Source organism: Indicator indicator, chromosome 13, assembly GCF_027791375.1.
Source record: "Indicator indicator isolate 239-I01 chromosome 13, UM_Iind_1.1, whole genome shotgun sequence".
NCBI lineage: Eukaryota > Metazoa > Chordata > Aves > Piciformes > Indicatoridae > Indicator > Indicator indicator.
Genome location: NC_072022.1, coordinates 21,859,594 through 21,876,378, shown reverse-complemented (window position 1 = coordinate 21,876,378; position 16,785 = coordinate 21,859,594).

Here is a 16,785-nt window from a genome sequence, read left to right as displayed (position 1 = left end):
TAAATAACACAGTTGGTACTTCGTTTGCTTAGCCTACTGATTTTTCTATACGGATATTTACATTTAAAAATATCTTTTATGAAGTGACAGATAAGAAAAGTAGGTTAAAACACTTTTTTTGTATGTTATTGCCAGGGACAAAATTTCTGAAGGCTAGACTTTTTAAACTTTTAGGCCTCTGCAACCCCGGTTCCTTCAGGGAGACCTGACAAAGAGGGGTAATGAAAATGTAGTAACTCATCTGTTGTATAGAGTAATAGAAACAAACATTCACCTTACATGCATCAATTGCAGGAGCTGTGGGAGCACAAAATTTACCTTTAGCAATTAAGTGACCAGCCATACCAGAGACCAACCTTGTTGAACAAAGTGCCATGCGTGCTTTAAAGGTTTTAAATAACTGCTTTATTCAATGTTCAAACCAGATTTGACTCTCCAGATATTTTTCTTAGGGAAGTTTCTGCTGAGCTGGTACTGAAATCCAAGTTGTAGAACTGAGGAAGTGTTTAAGATCCAATGATAAGGAAAAAAGGCAAGCAAATGATGTCCTACAGAAATGGTGATACTAGTATAAACATGGTGACATTCCCAGGTGCTGCCTTTGTTATGAATGTTCTAGTTTTCCCTTGTATTTACACTTTGATTATACAAGGTCACACCATATAGTAGTGTGACTTTTGGAATTGTTTGCTGACACAAATGTTTATATCCTGTAGAGTTTCTTCTCTCCTTCCTTCTCTTTTCCCATCATCCCAGCTTCCTGTTAGCATGCCAATATGAATCAAAATTAGTCCAAAAGGATTTGAGGTGATAAAACCTGGGACAAATGATAATTAAAGTGATAGACCTGTATTGCTGAGCTCTGCTCTGCTTTGAAATATTCTGCCAACTTAGTGAGAGTGGATGAAATACGCTGTGCCAAATTGTCTGCTTTCTAAACTGCAAATCCTTCTAAAAGGAGAGACATTATGGGTCTCTAGTTGTTTTACAAGGCTATAGTTAGGGCTGCAAGCTCCTATTTTTGGACATTTCAGCAACTACTGTGAGCATTCATGTGATAAGACTGGGAAGAAAAATTCACATCTTCCAAATTAGCACCCTCTGCGCACCCATTTTTCTGCTCTTTGTCCTATTTTGTGCAAGATCAGCTACCCTGTGCAAAGAAAGGAACTATCCATATGTACATAGAATCTCTAAGCATCTAAATGGTTTTCCTCAGCAAATGCTTCAGAGTGCCTGATAGTGGTTACACTTGGGCCTGACATATATTTTGTTTTACTAGAAGTTCACTGGGTTTCCAATGTTTCTTTAAAACCAGCATAAATACTTCCAAACCAGACAATATAACTACAAAGATTTTGGGGAGAATTTCATATTTCAAGAGAAAGTAAGAAGATACATAGAAAGTGGAAAAATCCCTAACTTCACATATTCAGCCCTCAAATTCAGACTTTTAAAGCACAGCAATTCAATTTCAATTTAATAAGGTTCACAGATATCTGGAAAATTAGCAATGACATAGAACTGGCTTCTTATTGAGATTCCTTGGCTTACTGAGATGCCAAGCATGTATAAATCTGACCTGATCCAATACAAGATTTCCTAATTCAGAATTAGCCAAATGCAAGTTAAGTTCAATTATACATGAAAATGACTCAAGGAATGTAGAGTTTAAAAAAAATCTATAAATTATGTATGAAATTGAGTCATTCTGCCACATTGTTGTCTCAAATGCAACATGTCAAGGGCACCACATTTAAAAAAAAAAAAAATCATGAGTGAATACAGAAAACACAAAAATCTAATTACCTCTGACTGCTGTTAGACTCACATTTTTCTGCCTGATTAAAATTTAACCCAAATAAACTAAAAATAGTAGAAAAAAAAAAAAAACTCCCAGCAACCTGAAATTATTTCCTAGGTTTTGTACACACTTGATCAAGTTTTCTTCCTGTAGTTGTGTTGACTCCAAACAGATAATGGCTGTGAAGGTTTCAGCAGGTAAAGATGGCATCTCCATAAAGGTCCCAGTAGGGAAATACAGTCTTATCTTGGTAGAGCACAAAACACTCTGGGGGATCCCCAGGTGGAAATAACAGTCAGATAAAAGGAAAATCCCAGCTCTTCTCACACTGATAACACCACTTAAGGCAGAGACTTAAGTACAGTCTTCAGAACACTCCATGAATACAAGCACCTCTTCCACCCACCCCTGCTCCCTGCAGTAAGGCATAGCTCTAGTTAGTTTAAAAGCTACCAAGGGTGGTTCTGCTTGCACCTTGTATAGAAAGGCTCTGTCACCTCTCCCTTCCTTTGCTGTCAAATGAGCCATTTCAGTGGTTTATCAGTGCTACTCACTGGTACACCTGAGGAGAAAAGAGGTTTGTGGCAGGAGCAAAACCACCCACAGCTAGGACGAGCTGCAGCCTAATTAAACTTAACTGTCCCCAAGTGCTTTCTTCAGAATAGTTGCTCAAAATTACCTAAACTAATCCACTTTCTTAAACACCCCCTGAGGCTTTGTTTTCTTCTCATTTATTAGGATTTTACCTTTCTAATATCCACGACCGTGACAAAGTTGCTTTTGATTTATGTTGAGGAATCTGCAAGCAGAATTTAGCCACTAGGCATTAAAACAGAAGTACTCATCTTCAGAGAACTCTTCAGCCTGAGAAATGTTTTCATCCCTTGCCCACTAACATTAATCCTAGTGCTCTCCATCTGCTAGCAAGTAAGATGCAAGCTAAACTGTTTATTAGAAGTTTCAAGAAACACCAAAGTTAGGCACTGAAAATGAAAGTGCACAGTCTTGAATAGCAGATCTGAGGCCTCAGAAAGAAAATGAAAAGATTTTCTTGTTAATGAGAAAATATAATCTTCTATTTATGTAACTCCTTTTTATTCTAGAGAACCTCATCAGTTTGGGCTTGACCTTATCATCCTCCCCATTTCTTCACCACTTACACATTTTCTATGCAGTCTCACAGTGAAGGGGACTGTAAAAGCATATTTAGGCCCTTTAAAAATGAGTGGCTATCTAACTATAAATGAGTAATAAACTGCCACTTAACAAAGCCTTTGAGAGGGCAAAAGAGCACTGCAGTGTTGTATAACGACTGCCACAGCTGAGTTCAGGAGAGGTAGAAGAGGAGATCCCAAACTGAAAAGGGAGAATTTAGCTGCACAGATAAAATGAATTAGAAAAATGCAGTTTGGCTGTGCTGACATTTCAATACATGCACATGGTAAGAGCTCATTTTCTGGGGGAATGTGTTTCCTTTGGAAAATGCTGATAGTGTCAAAATGTAAACATTTGGCAGGACTGTGTACTATGGAAGTGCCCTCCCCAGAAATCAGGCAAGCAGGGAAACCTGCCTGGGCTTGGGCACCCTGCCCAAGTGCAGATGTTGAATATCATGCCCTGTATTGCCCAGGCCAGAGCTCACCATTTGCCCAGCTGGTGTTTTCCCTGAGTTTAGGTACAGAACAAATAACTGTTCTGCATGCCAGCATACAGAATTACCCATGCTTCCCCTTTTCAAGCCACAGCTAAAAAAGCCTGTTTAGGCATTCACAGCACTATGGCAGGACTCAAGCCCTCATCTCAACATCATCATCACATCCAAATGCATCGAATGTGCCTCCGTCATGTAGCCATATCTAAGAAGGTAGGACTTATCCTGTGCCACATGCCATGATGCTGAGCACATCTCACATGACTCCCCACCTTGTCCCATATGCTCAAAGGACTTTTGTGTTCTTGGGAGCAAACAGAGTTGGCCTGATACTGACCAACTCCTGAAGAACTGCTGGTTTGCAGAGTCTCATACAGATGGGCCAGACAACTGCTTCTCACTTAATAAAAAGTTGAAGGAAATTTCCCCCCCTTTTTTTTTTTAATTAAAAAATAAAAATCAGTCTTCACAGGAAATGCTGACATTTCAGTCTTCATTCTAAAACTGGAAAAACATTTTTCTTCAAAAGCAAAAAACTATTTCTGTAGTAATTTTTCGCTTTGGTCTAATACCTCAAAATTGAACTTCTCTATTTTTATAATAATGAAGTTTTCAGACTTCCAGTCTTTACAAAATGCTAGGGAGCTTGACCAAGTGTCAGTTTTTTCTTTAACGTTAGGAATAGATTAGGAAAAGATTTTATGAGCCTTATGGGTCTATATTCTTTGCCCTTGACATGTTTAATTTCACTGGTATTCCAAGAGGACACTGAGGGGTAACCTCATTAATGTTTAGAAATATGTGAAGGGCAAGTGTCAGGAAGATGATGATGTCCAATGATAGGACAAGTGGCAATGGATGCAAGCTGCACCAGAGGAGGTTCCATTTGAACATAAGGAAAACCTTCATCACTGTGAGGGTGACAGAGCCCTGGCACAGGCTGCCCAGAGAGGTTGTGGAGTGTCCTTCTCTGGAGACATTCATAACCGTCTGGATGTGTTCCTGTGTGACCTGAATTAGGTGTTTTTGCTCTGGCAAGGGACTTTTCATGATCTTTCAAGGTCCCTTCCAACCCCTAACATTCTATAATTCTGTGATACTTATTTACAGCCTTAATTTTAAAGCATAACTGCAATGTAAGTTGAATCCAATATGATTAAACTAACGCAGAAAAAACACTAGCTTTCTTTTAGTGCAAATCGAATAGTTTATTTTATTCATTGTACATTACATTGGTAGAAAAATTTTACTATAGTGGGGGTTGGAACTAGATGATCCTTGTGGTCCCTTCCAACCCTGACTGATTCTATGATTCTATGATTCTATGATCTGCTTGGCAGTCGATTTTCTCTTTAGGTGAATCTGAGTAGTCATAGAAAGGCTGCTTTTTCCATTTCAAATATATTCGACAGCAGCCCTCCAGGTCCCTTCCTAAGCAACACCAGACATACCAAAAATTATATATTCTGCCCTCAACACACAGATTTATGCATAGAGGTAATATTCTATTCACTAAAGCAAAGCGTGGAGCAATCCTCATTAACAATTATTCCCCAATATTTCCTGAGGACCTTTGGTGCGACTCATCATTGTGCTGTTACAGGCATGCCTTGGCGGTTAGAGAGTTCAGCAGTTGAAACTATAATTGAGAAGGCAATGTGAAAGCAGTTGTGACCCTAATCAGTTTATGGGCTACATTCTAGTCTTGAACACCCCTGAACCCATTGAGTTTGCACATATATAATGAACACTTTGTAGGAAAACATGGAGATGAGAGACAGCAAGACGATAAACAGACTTATGTAGCAAATAAACTAAAGGAGATTATTTTTCTGTTTGGCAGCTGTCTGTAGCTGCATCACACTAAATTCAGGCTCTGCTTAATGTGGTTCTCTGTATACTTTGATCAAAAGCACAGAAATGTACTAAGGAGAGTATAACTGCTTCCCAAGATATTTTGATCAGCTTTGATCTCTGAGGCAGATGTTACTTGAAAACTTTATGAAACAGATATGTAACTAATAGCAAGGGAGCCAAAATTGGGAAACACTTAAGCAGGCTTTTTTTTACAACAAAAAGGACTATAATTTTCTCTTCAAGGCAGACACTAATATTTACTAATTTTATGTAACATACCTAGTACATTAGGTTCCTTTACCTAGTCAAGGAGGATAACTTTCAGTGGCAATACCAGATGCTCATTTTGAGTATTTGGGTACTTCAAGAACCTGGATTTCATTTTCAGATTATGAATGGACCTGAATATCAGTAATATCCCTTTGGAATTCTTTGACACTTGAAACTGTTGTGATTGCTTTGAAATCTCTCTTTTGACTGACTCACTGGATGATTTTAGATGAATGGCTTCACCTTTGTGTACCTCAATTTCCTCATCTAGAAATTGTGAATAATGATATTTCTCTATGTTACTTTGAGACTTACTGATTGTAAGTGTTGTATGAGAACAGTATTGTTTTTATAAGAATTTATTTTGTGCAGTGCCTCCATCTGCACAGTTTAATTTTAATTCAAGGTTATAAGAAGAGACTTAAATGAAACAGCAGTTTGTGGACATATGAGATTCATTTTTTTTTCTTACCTAACTTCATATCTAATTTCTTTTGGGACTTATTGTATACAAAGTCTTCCTGAAAAGTTCAGAGCTCTCACCTCCCTTAGCTGTAAATTACTGATCTGTGCATCAGGTCAGACTGTGTACTGCCCTGAGAAGCACCAAACCATATTCTTAGAAACCTGGCTTTAATCATTTAAGAGCATTGATAATAGTTTTGAAGATTAAGATTACCCAAAAAAAAACCCCAGAGATTGAAGTATCAAAAGAAAAAATATATTCTCAGTCTCCAGCACACAATAATCTCACTTGGATTCTAGTTACTAGGGAGGAAATTTTTGACTGTAATTGGTCCTGAGGAGCTGGGCTTCTGTTAAGAGTTTGTTTACAAGCAAGAGCGAGCTGAGCTCTTGTTGTTCACATCTTCGCCTGCTTTTCCCAGCTGGGGAGCCAGCATTAACAAGACTGTTCTGGAGACAAATAGGGCCCAGGTGACATGAGACTGAAGAAGAATAGCAGCAGCAGTATTGCACGTAACCCTTCTTAGCCTTAGGTTTTGCTGATCAATCAGGAGAGCCTTGGAGAGCCAGCAGCCCGGAGAGAGTTTGACTCTTTATCCCTAAATGATGATTTCTCTGCCTTCTCATCTTTGGCATGTTTTAGTTTGGACTTTATTAGATATGTGATTCAAAGCATTATGCATTAGAGGCCAGGCATAGGAACATGTGCAATTAATAGCAGATTTATAAATGTCACTGACCTATATCTTCATTGTTCTGGCACACAAAAGGCTGCTCTGAATCCTGGACTCCTTAAGGCACAAAATCAATGACACGAAATTGTTTAAAAAATACACGTCTGTAAAGCTTTAGGTCCTTGTGCTTCTTTCTGGAGTAAAATGCATTAGTTCCCTGGGGAACTGTGGGAAATTACAACTGCTGTTCTAATTTTCTCAATAAAAGAAAATTCAAAAGCCCTCAGCAAGCACTCAAGAAGTGGCACTTAGCATTTGATGCTTGATCATGATAAAAAAATTATTCAGTGAAAGAATAAAGGTAAGAGAACATTTTAAGGGCTTATATATGTTTTTTTTCCACTCAAACTTATGTCAGATATAGACCTGTCAATCACCTCTGAAATGCACTTTCCAAAAAGTGCAATGAAACTATTTTGTTAGAAACTGGAAAGTTTTAGACTGGATTTTCTTATTCTTCAGTCTTTTTTTTTTCTTTTTTTTTTTCCTTTCAGTTTGTTTTGGGTTGTGTTGTGGTTGTAAATAGTTGTTTTCATTGTGATATTTGAAAGTTCAGGTGTGAGATGAACAGTTTGAGAGGATGAACTGGCCAGTGACTCACAAATGGCTCCTGAATTCACTGTTCCAGGAAACAGCAGGCAAAGGCAAGCTTTTGAGCCTGTCAAGAGTTCAGATGTTTGATCTGCTGCCTGGTAGAAATCTCCAGGCACTATGCCTTGCTCTAACCTGTTTCTTATTTGTAGCTGAAGCTATTTTTTGAGTCAGTCAGCAATTATATACTGTGCTTTCTCTTTGCTACAAATCTAATTCAAGTAATATTTGTACAGATAGTTATTTGTTTTTCACGGAAAAACATCTGCCATGGCATAAAAACATGGAGGCCACAGTGTGATAAATGTCAGCCCTACTTTGCTACTTGATACCATACTTCTGAGATTATCTTTTCTTAAATGTTTCTTTTGCTCTAAGCCACAGGCCCCAGATTCAGGAATGGGCTGAAAAAAACAGCTGGCAGAATGAGTTAGAGAAGATAAGGATACTGGAACTGGATTTTTGAGAGAACATTCAGGTGATACAGAAGGGAACACCAAATTATGTGTCATTAGGCATGGGTAGAGTTTCCTGTAAATGATTTGAAAAATATAATTGTGGGCTAATGCATTTGAGCTAAATTTACTGCTGCCCTAAGCACTGGGACTTCAGTAGTGTTTGCTGTGGTGAAATTCTGACTTTTGACTAATTGATATTACCAGAAAACTTGTGGAGAACGGATGCTGTTTTCAGGATTTATGGACATTTAACATGTTTTAAAGAGGTCCCAGAACATTGCAAAATGCATTCAGGGATGATCACAAGAGAATCCTGTTCCTTAATAACACATCCCTGTTCAACATGTCACTTAAACACATACTTGGTGCAGGACTATATTGTCAGGTATCCTCATCTCTCCTGATTTCTTTTGCTTGTATTTGTTGCAGTCTGTAGGTTCATTTCTTACATCTGACCAAAAAAACAAAGTATAATGGCAGAAAAGGTGGCAGCCAGGAGAGAACTTCTCATGCTCAGGCATTGTGAAGGGCACATCTATAGCACACAATGAAACTGAGAGCAGTGTAACCTCCTTAATGCAATGTTCCTGAACTAATGAGTGTGCCTGTGAAGCTGGTGTGATTACCTCAGCTTTGGCACCACACCAAAGCAGCTATGTTGCTGTCGAGACCTCAGTGCCGTGTGCACTGCATAAGTGTCCCAGTGCTGGTCAGAGAAGTTCTCCCCACGGTGCACCTATTGCCATGGAAAACTGCCTGCAGGATCTGTGTGTGAAAGGCATAATGAAATTGAAAGATATTGTAGATTAGATTGTATATGAATGTGTAGATCCTGAGTTATGTCACAGGTCAGAGACTTCATCAAACGTTAGGTGGATCCCCTATCATGCCATAAGGCAGGTGTTCCTGAGGGGACCAGGTGACATGTATGAACCACAGGTGTGGTCATGTACTAGGAGCAGCTCTGTAAGCCATCAGGGCTTCCCATGCCATAGGCTGGGATTTCTGTGTTTCACTGTTTGAACACACAGCACAGGAGATCACATTCATTTTTCTCCCCTGTGGTTTGGCACAAACAAATAATATCTGGAACTAAAATGGTTAGCATAGGTTTATTAACTTCGAGAGAAACAAATCATAAAAGGGTAAATTGAAATTAACTGGGTTGAAGACAGGGTAAATCAACAGGATTATATAAGGGTCACAAAAAGCAAGGACTTTCTTTTAGTCTGTGACCTTTAGTGAGGATAAGCTTGAGGAAACACATGAGACAGAAAAGAAAATATTCTAAGCTCTAGCTAAATAGCAATAAAGAGATGTTTTTTAGCAGGTGGTGTAAGCCCTGAACAGTGGGATGTAACTACATGATGTCTTATTTGTCTAAATCCAAATAAAGGAGGTAGACTAAAGCCAGAATGATGCAGGTGGCTACAGGCTCTCCTTCCAAAAGCCCAACAGCATCTCATTTGCTCTGGCTGAAATGCAGAAGGAAATTTTCTTCTCAGCAGACAACTAATCTAACTCTGTCAAACAGGTTTTCAGGCTTCTTTTGCACATAGATATTAAATGGAAGGAATTCTATGACTAGAGAAATTCTGTTATTTGGAATTTGCAGAAAGTTCTTGACCATTTCAGCTTAACATCCAGGGCAGATGACACTATGGTTGCATAGTGAATTATAATAACGTCTATGGCTGCAAGCTTGCCTGAGCTATTGCTGCAGGCAGGAGTTGTTGCAGTATCTACTATATTACCAGAAACCAACTGAAATAATTCTGAGTTTGAAATATAAAATTATAATCTATGCAGTGACCCATACTCATTTTCATAAATATATCTGTTCATATATACACCAAAAGTGCAGTTGTCTCCCTCCCTGGAATATGATACCTTTTAATGTAAGCCAGAGAGTTTGTTTCCTAAAGCTAATGGTGAGCTAAGAGTAACAGTAAGATCTAGTTTGATAAACAGGCCAATGCTGGGTTAGAAGAAACTGATTAATTGTACAGTAGAGATCACTAGTAGCTTCTGGGAAAACAGTCACTAATAACCTAGACAAAAAATAACTCAGATGTTAACAAAATCTTTCTGACTGTTCTTTGGATGTGTTCTGGATGAATTATGAACAAAATGATAGATAGCAACTGGGAAACAAATAATCCATTTCTTGGACATCTTAAAAACTTGATGAAATGCAACAAAAATTGGATTCAACTTGGGAAAATGCCAGCTAATCTATCTCAAGTTGTACATAGATTCTGTAGTGGACAAATCTGGAAAGCAGTAATGTGAAGGACTGAGAAATTGTTGGAGTGCCTGTGTTTGTGCAGCAGGAACAAGGAAATAATTGTTCATCTCCATACAACTCTGACAGGAGAATACCTGCCTTTCTAGGTAGCTCATGACAACAAACTGAAGGTCGTTCAGTGTACAACAAAATAACTACTGAGGGATTTCTGAATAGACAAAAGAGGGGAGATTGGAATGGATCAATATTTATACTCTGGTGAAAGGAAAATTAAGTAGTTGAGAATCAAGGAACATGCCAACAGTCTATGAAGGGCATAAGCAGCAAAAAAGGAAGAGGAGTTATTTAGGATGTTCTGAGACAGAAGGAAGGAAGAAATTAAAATTTAGGCTGAATAATAAGATAAAAACTGTGATACAGACACCAACTATACTGTGTAAAGTTCTCCCAGGGAACTATTTAAACCTCATTACTTGAAGACTTGAACAAAGCCTTGACTAAATATATTTCAGTGAATAATTTATTTCCATTAGCATCAGGACATGACCTTCTCACAAACTCTCATTAACTTCAGCACATTTCGTATGTGCCTTATGAAGCAGCAGCAGGGACTGCGCTGGCTGTTAGCACTTGGCTGGGGTACAGCAAACTCCAAACAAATGCAGTTCAGACCCATCACAGGGCCTGAGACCAGTCCATCCTCCAAAAATCAGTCTGTATAGATCTACATTGAGAAAGTAACCCCAAAAGGCTCTGAGGTTACTCATATGTTGGGTTGTATTAGAATGTAAACTACAGCAATTAACTTCTCTGAAGTGAAGAAAAATTTATAAAATAATGTCTGTCTTTGCTGTTTGAGAGTTTGCAGATTGTGTCTTTCCTCCCAGATTTACTTGTTGACAACCAAATGAATTTCTACTCTGGGCCTTAGGAATTTCTTCATGGCAACATTAAGTGTCTCACTGTCTTTGCCTGGGCTGCAGGCAAAGCTTACTGCTGATTTTCTCATGCTTCTTTTGCCAGTTCCTTCCATGGGAATGAGCAGTGTCCTTGTGGGCTAAATGTGTCCATTTAACTCAGACACACTTTCATGGAGTATTCACAGACCAAGAATGCCCAAATCAAACACCTCTCATTGCAACCTCCCATTGTACTCATATCCCAGCTATAGTTTAGACAGATTCAGACAAAACCAACCTCTGGTAGCATACGTGAAAGCAATTGTGACCTCAAATCACATATGACACAGATAAAAATAGTAAAAGCTACTGCTGCACCTGGCACTGACCACTCTGTTAAAAGTCACAGATAGGTGTGTCACCTAACAGTGAAACTAAGAAAGATTTCCCACAAGAACCTTTGCAACCCAGTAAGATATTGGGAGAAGTTTTTGCTTATGCTACCACAGTATGTTCATATGATACCAAGACTTGAGTTATACCTTTACATTCACATTATTATTAAATTTAGGAAATAAAAGTCTATGCAAGTCCATCCCAACTCCTTTGGGGTGACTGACATTAAGTAGCACAAAAGTACACTACTTTTCTGTTGGGTTTGTGTTCTAGGACAGATGAAGAGACCATGTTCACTAACAGGATCCTCTTAGTCTTCTAATATGTTTGTCCTGTAGAAATGTCCTCTGGTGGTTTTGCTGGATTTTTTTTTTTAATGTCAATATGGGAGTACAGTGTGTGCCTGGGAGTGAATAATGACTCTAAGATGATTAACATGTTATTAAACTACGGGATAATCACTATCCTGTCAAGTGTCAGTGCATGCATTTCATCAGCCCTCATGTGACTGCACCTCCTGTGCTGAATTCCCAGTACCTTCCATCTAAGGAGAATACTTTTCTTGGCCAGCTGCTGAATGTGACCCTTTCAGAATTTCAAACAGCACACAATAAGCCTAAACTGACTTTTCAGATGACAACATACTGGTGGGATTGGTAATAGTGAACAATGTGAGATATAACAAAGTGTGAACTTCTCAAGAAGTTCTGATAGTTCTGTTCTTCAGATTGGCTGATGAGTTACATACACGGCATGATGAAATGGACCTGTAATATATGCTCCAACTGCTTGGGCATTGGTCAAAGTGCAAAGCCTGAGCTTGGGACAGGGCCTACTGAAGCTTAGTGGGCTCAGTTAAGGGGTTTAGTTGGCTAAGCTCAGGATCAGCTCCTTTGCTGACAACTACTGGGAAGAAATCTACACGTGAAACAAAATTTTTAAGTAGTGATGTGTTTTGCATAAAGAGATGAGTGAGACTGAAGGCAGAGATACCCTGGGAAGTGGTATGTTCAAACTCCTGCTCATCTCCTGACAGATTTTAATTTCTACCATGCAGCCACTGGGTCTTCTCAGCTCTGGGAACCACTGTACAAGATAAGAGAACAGTGGCCTTCTCCAGTGAAAAATTCATTTGTTTTGTTTACTGGGTTTTGCCAGGGAGCCAGCATTTAATCACTAAGATGTGTCACACTGCTAAGCTGTGTGACAGTTTGATGCACCAAAGGATGCTCTCCACTGAAAACATAAACTATTTATGCTGTATATTTTTCTACCTAAGAAACTACAGAATTTCACTAGTTCATAGATTTATAGAACAGTTTAGGTTGGAACGGACCTTAAACATTACCTAGTTCCAACCCCCCTGCCATGGGCGGGAACACCTTCCACTAGACCAGGTCTCTCAAGGCCTCATCCAGACTGGCCTTGAACACCTCCATGGAGGGACTGTTGGGAGTAAGGGCTTTCCTTTTTTCCAACTAAAGTACAAAAAATTGTCTGCACTGGTATCAGTGAAGCTAAACAGCTCTTGTACTCTTATCTTACTTTCCAATATGTTTTTCTTCTCTATGATCAATAAAGTATGAAGGCAATAATATGTTTTCCCTGTGAAAAAAAAGATGTGTCTATCACACTAGCCAAGCTACTGCTTTCTCCTGCACTTTCTGGCTCCTAACACAGCTCTTAAAGAGACCAAATGACTGTTTCATCCCCAAGCTGAGCAAGATGCAATTTCTGAAGCAGAATACAGAAGATTATGGCCCATTTTAGGTATCAACAGGAACGTACTACTGCTCAGAGTCTGCAATTACAGTACCTTAGACTTCTCATTATAGCCCTTGTTATATTTTGATACCTCCATCTGCTCCTACTGAAGATACTATGTATCTTAATCAACTTTCCCCCTGTCATTTCCCTGTCCTAAAGCCTCTTTTTACTTGTTGTTGGGTTGGGGATTTTTTGACAGCATTTTGCAACAAATGATTTGCCAAAGACTCTATAGACAGTTTCTGACCATCTGATACTGTAAATTGCTTCTCTGATGCCCACCTTACAAGAAAGCTCTGTTAGCTCAGGTTTTATCTTTGGCAGTCTAGGGAGAAGCTTTCTCACATTTTGAATTTTCCAAACCTCTTCTGGATTGCAGGACCCAAAATGCTGTTTGGATGTCATGAATTGTTTGAATTCACTGATTTTGAAGAAAAACCGTCCCATATATTTCTCAAATGTATTTTGTGATCACTCCTAACACAGGGCAGACTTCAGTTTCAGAGAAGCAAAACTCTGAATTTTCATTATGAAACTAAAACCCAGTGAAAGACAAAAAATAATGGAACACTGCATTTAAGGACCTGACAATAATCTGTTTTCCTAGCTGTCACTTGCGTTTCTTGAAGGCACATTCTGGCAGTGGAAACTGACAGGACAGTTCAACCACATCTGTTACTTTTCAGGACCAACCTTCTACTGGATTATTAACCTCCTGTTTAAACTTTTGATTGTATGCATGCTATCTAGCACTAACCAAGCCTTAGAGCATTTCTGAAAGGGCTACATCGTTTCCTTCCAGCTTCTAAACTTAAGCAAGCATTGTATTGGAGTTTTGATTAACTCTGACTGTCAGTGAAGATACAGATTAGAACCTGGCCAAACTGAATTGTGCTTACACGGATTTTGTTGACAGCTTTTTATAGACAATATGTTGACATTTTGTACAGATGGAAAAATCTGGACTTCTTTCTCCCACTTACTGTTCTCCTACACACGTACACACAGTCCCTCGTGTATATATTTACCAGTTTTAGGAGGATCAGATCACCACAATTACAAGAGGGGAGTTTAAAACACCAGTGTTTTAAATTCACATGTTTATTCCTCACTCACAATCAACACAGCACAGAGTTACATCGGCAATTAGTTTTGACAGCAAACAATTCCATTTGCATATGTAAGAACTTTATTTGTGGTACTAATGATCATCCTTTCTTCAGGCAGAATTTGCAAAGGTATTTACATGCCTAACATATTTTTAAATCTTTTTTTGAAACCTTTATGCATCATTTTGTCTTTAGCTGCCAATACTTTTAAAAACAGAATTAGTGTCATAGAACATGCTACAAAAAAAGAGATAATGGAATGCATAATTTTCATTTCAGTTTGTCTCTGCATTTGGTTTAGGACACAATATTGGGGTTTTTTAGAGAGAGAAATTGTGGCTTTTGCTGTACTCAAGTTGCTTTCTTCTACTCTAAGCCCATGACACACATTTTTCTTTCACAGCAGTTTTTGTGTGTGTTTGTTTGCTTTGTTTTTTGTTGTTGTTTACTGTTTTGGTTTGGGTTTTTTCCACATTTCAAGCTATCTCTTCTTTCTTGTTTCTGCTATAGATTTTCATTTGTTTCAGAGCTTCCCTTCCCTGTGATTATGTATTTGACTTCAACTGCCTTAATGAGACAACAATCTAGAGAAAATCAACAGATGTATATTACTTACATTTCAACAGTCTCAGACAAACAGTGTCTGGTCTCTGACACTTGATTGCACTGACGTGATTAATGCTTGCCTAATTGTAGACAGCTTTACAAGCACAGAAAGTTTAATGACTGTTTTCTGACTTTCATGCTTGACCTGAAACCTGCTGAAGTCAATGGGAGCCCTCCAAGTCCCCATCCAAAACCCATCAGAGGAATTGAGCAACCCATTGCAAACAGTAGCAGTTGTTTCTGTTTCAGCCTTCGTATGTTGCTCACTGAGCCAAAACGCAGACTGGAACACCAGGCAACAGATTTTACTTACAGATTTAAAAAGTTTTATGATACAAAGTGGAAACATTTAATACATTATAAACCTGAGAATAATTATGAAATTCAGAGCAGATTCTTTTTTTCTTTCATGGCTTGTTAATTTACTTGCAAATCAGTCCCAGCTTTCTGGATGTAACACTGAGAGGAATTCATCAAATGTTTAAACAAACAAATATGATATACTTACATTAGTTTGGTATTTCACTGTTCCATCTGGGCTCTGCTTTTAGTTGTTGACTGGAAAAACAAGCTGGATCTGTCAGGAGACTAATTAATGTCTACATGTGAGGGTCACTACTTATAGATGTTAGTTACTGGAATCATGCTATCCAGATAATACTGGAATTAACTTCTCTTTCCATTTGCAGAAATGTTTGTTAATCATTCTATTTCCAGATAATTCTTACTGAGATAAAAATTAATTGGAAATCATATCATACCAGCTCAGCTTATCAAATTTAATGGGAGTTCCACCTGCTAAAGACAAAACTCATTCTTTGATACATTTTGTTTTAAATAACAGCATGGCCATGCATTAAATAGGAGCAAACATGAAGATAATTAATCTGTGTTGTGAAGTTGCCAACTGTTTAATTCTTTGTAAGTTAACTAAACTGGTTTCCACTTTTTAATTTTATTGTAGTGTAAATAGGACATATTTTTTAAAAGTTAAGAGCCTGCTCATTACTCTGTGACAATGGTTACATGCCTGGGTCATTGTGAGCAACTGAGAAAACAACTTTTGTTATTTGCTAATTGCTCTTTAGGCAGTATTTATATGTTTATATATATTTAGCCATATACACACATGCTGCACAAATCGAGTATTACAGCAACTGAACATGAGATACAGAAAGAAATGAATTGTTTTACTAGGAACAGAACTCCAACTGGTTTAGATCTTCTAAAGACTTCTTTGAACGCCTTTGGAAAATTTATATATGTGACATAACAGTTTAGAAAGATGGGAATTACTGGAGAAAGAACTTTTTGATGACAACATGAATACTGTTCTACTGTGGAGGAAAGACTTAAAGTTGCATGCTAAAAGTTAAACATCTTGTAGTGTTTGCAGACCTGAGATCAAACATTCTTACTGTATTTTGCTCTATGGTCAAAATACAATTTGGGGTTGTAAGTAATGATCTACGCTGCTGACTGGGAAGCTGCAGTGACTTACTCTAAAACTCAGAAACCAAGATGACTCTCCCTTGCTATAAAGCAGTAGATACTATCAGTCAATGGAGTGTTAGAAGCTGGAAAGTTCATTTTAAAACCCACAAACACCTGACTGCTTGGCATACCTTCTGCTGAGTCCCTCATGTATCACAGGAATTTCCTCTGTAGGCAGTACTTCTAGATATGTTGCAATCTGTACAGGTGGGTGTATACATATTGTCTGTGTCATGATTATCTCTAAGTTGCCTGACTGGTGCTCCTGTCAAATAAGCAAATCCTTATTCACAACAGTCTGTTTTTTCATATGTTGGTATAAAAATGTCAATGGCAATGTTTCCTCTGGTAAGATTTTCAGCATCACCTGAAACCTTCAAGCACTTGTCACTAATCTGTAGGCACAAAATGCTGCACTAAGTACACAAGCAGCAAT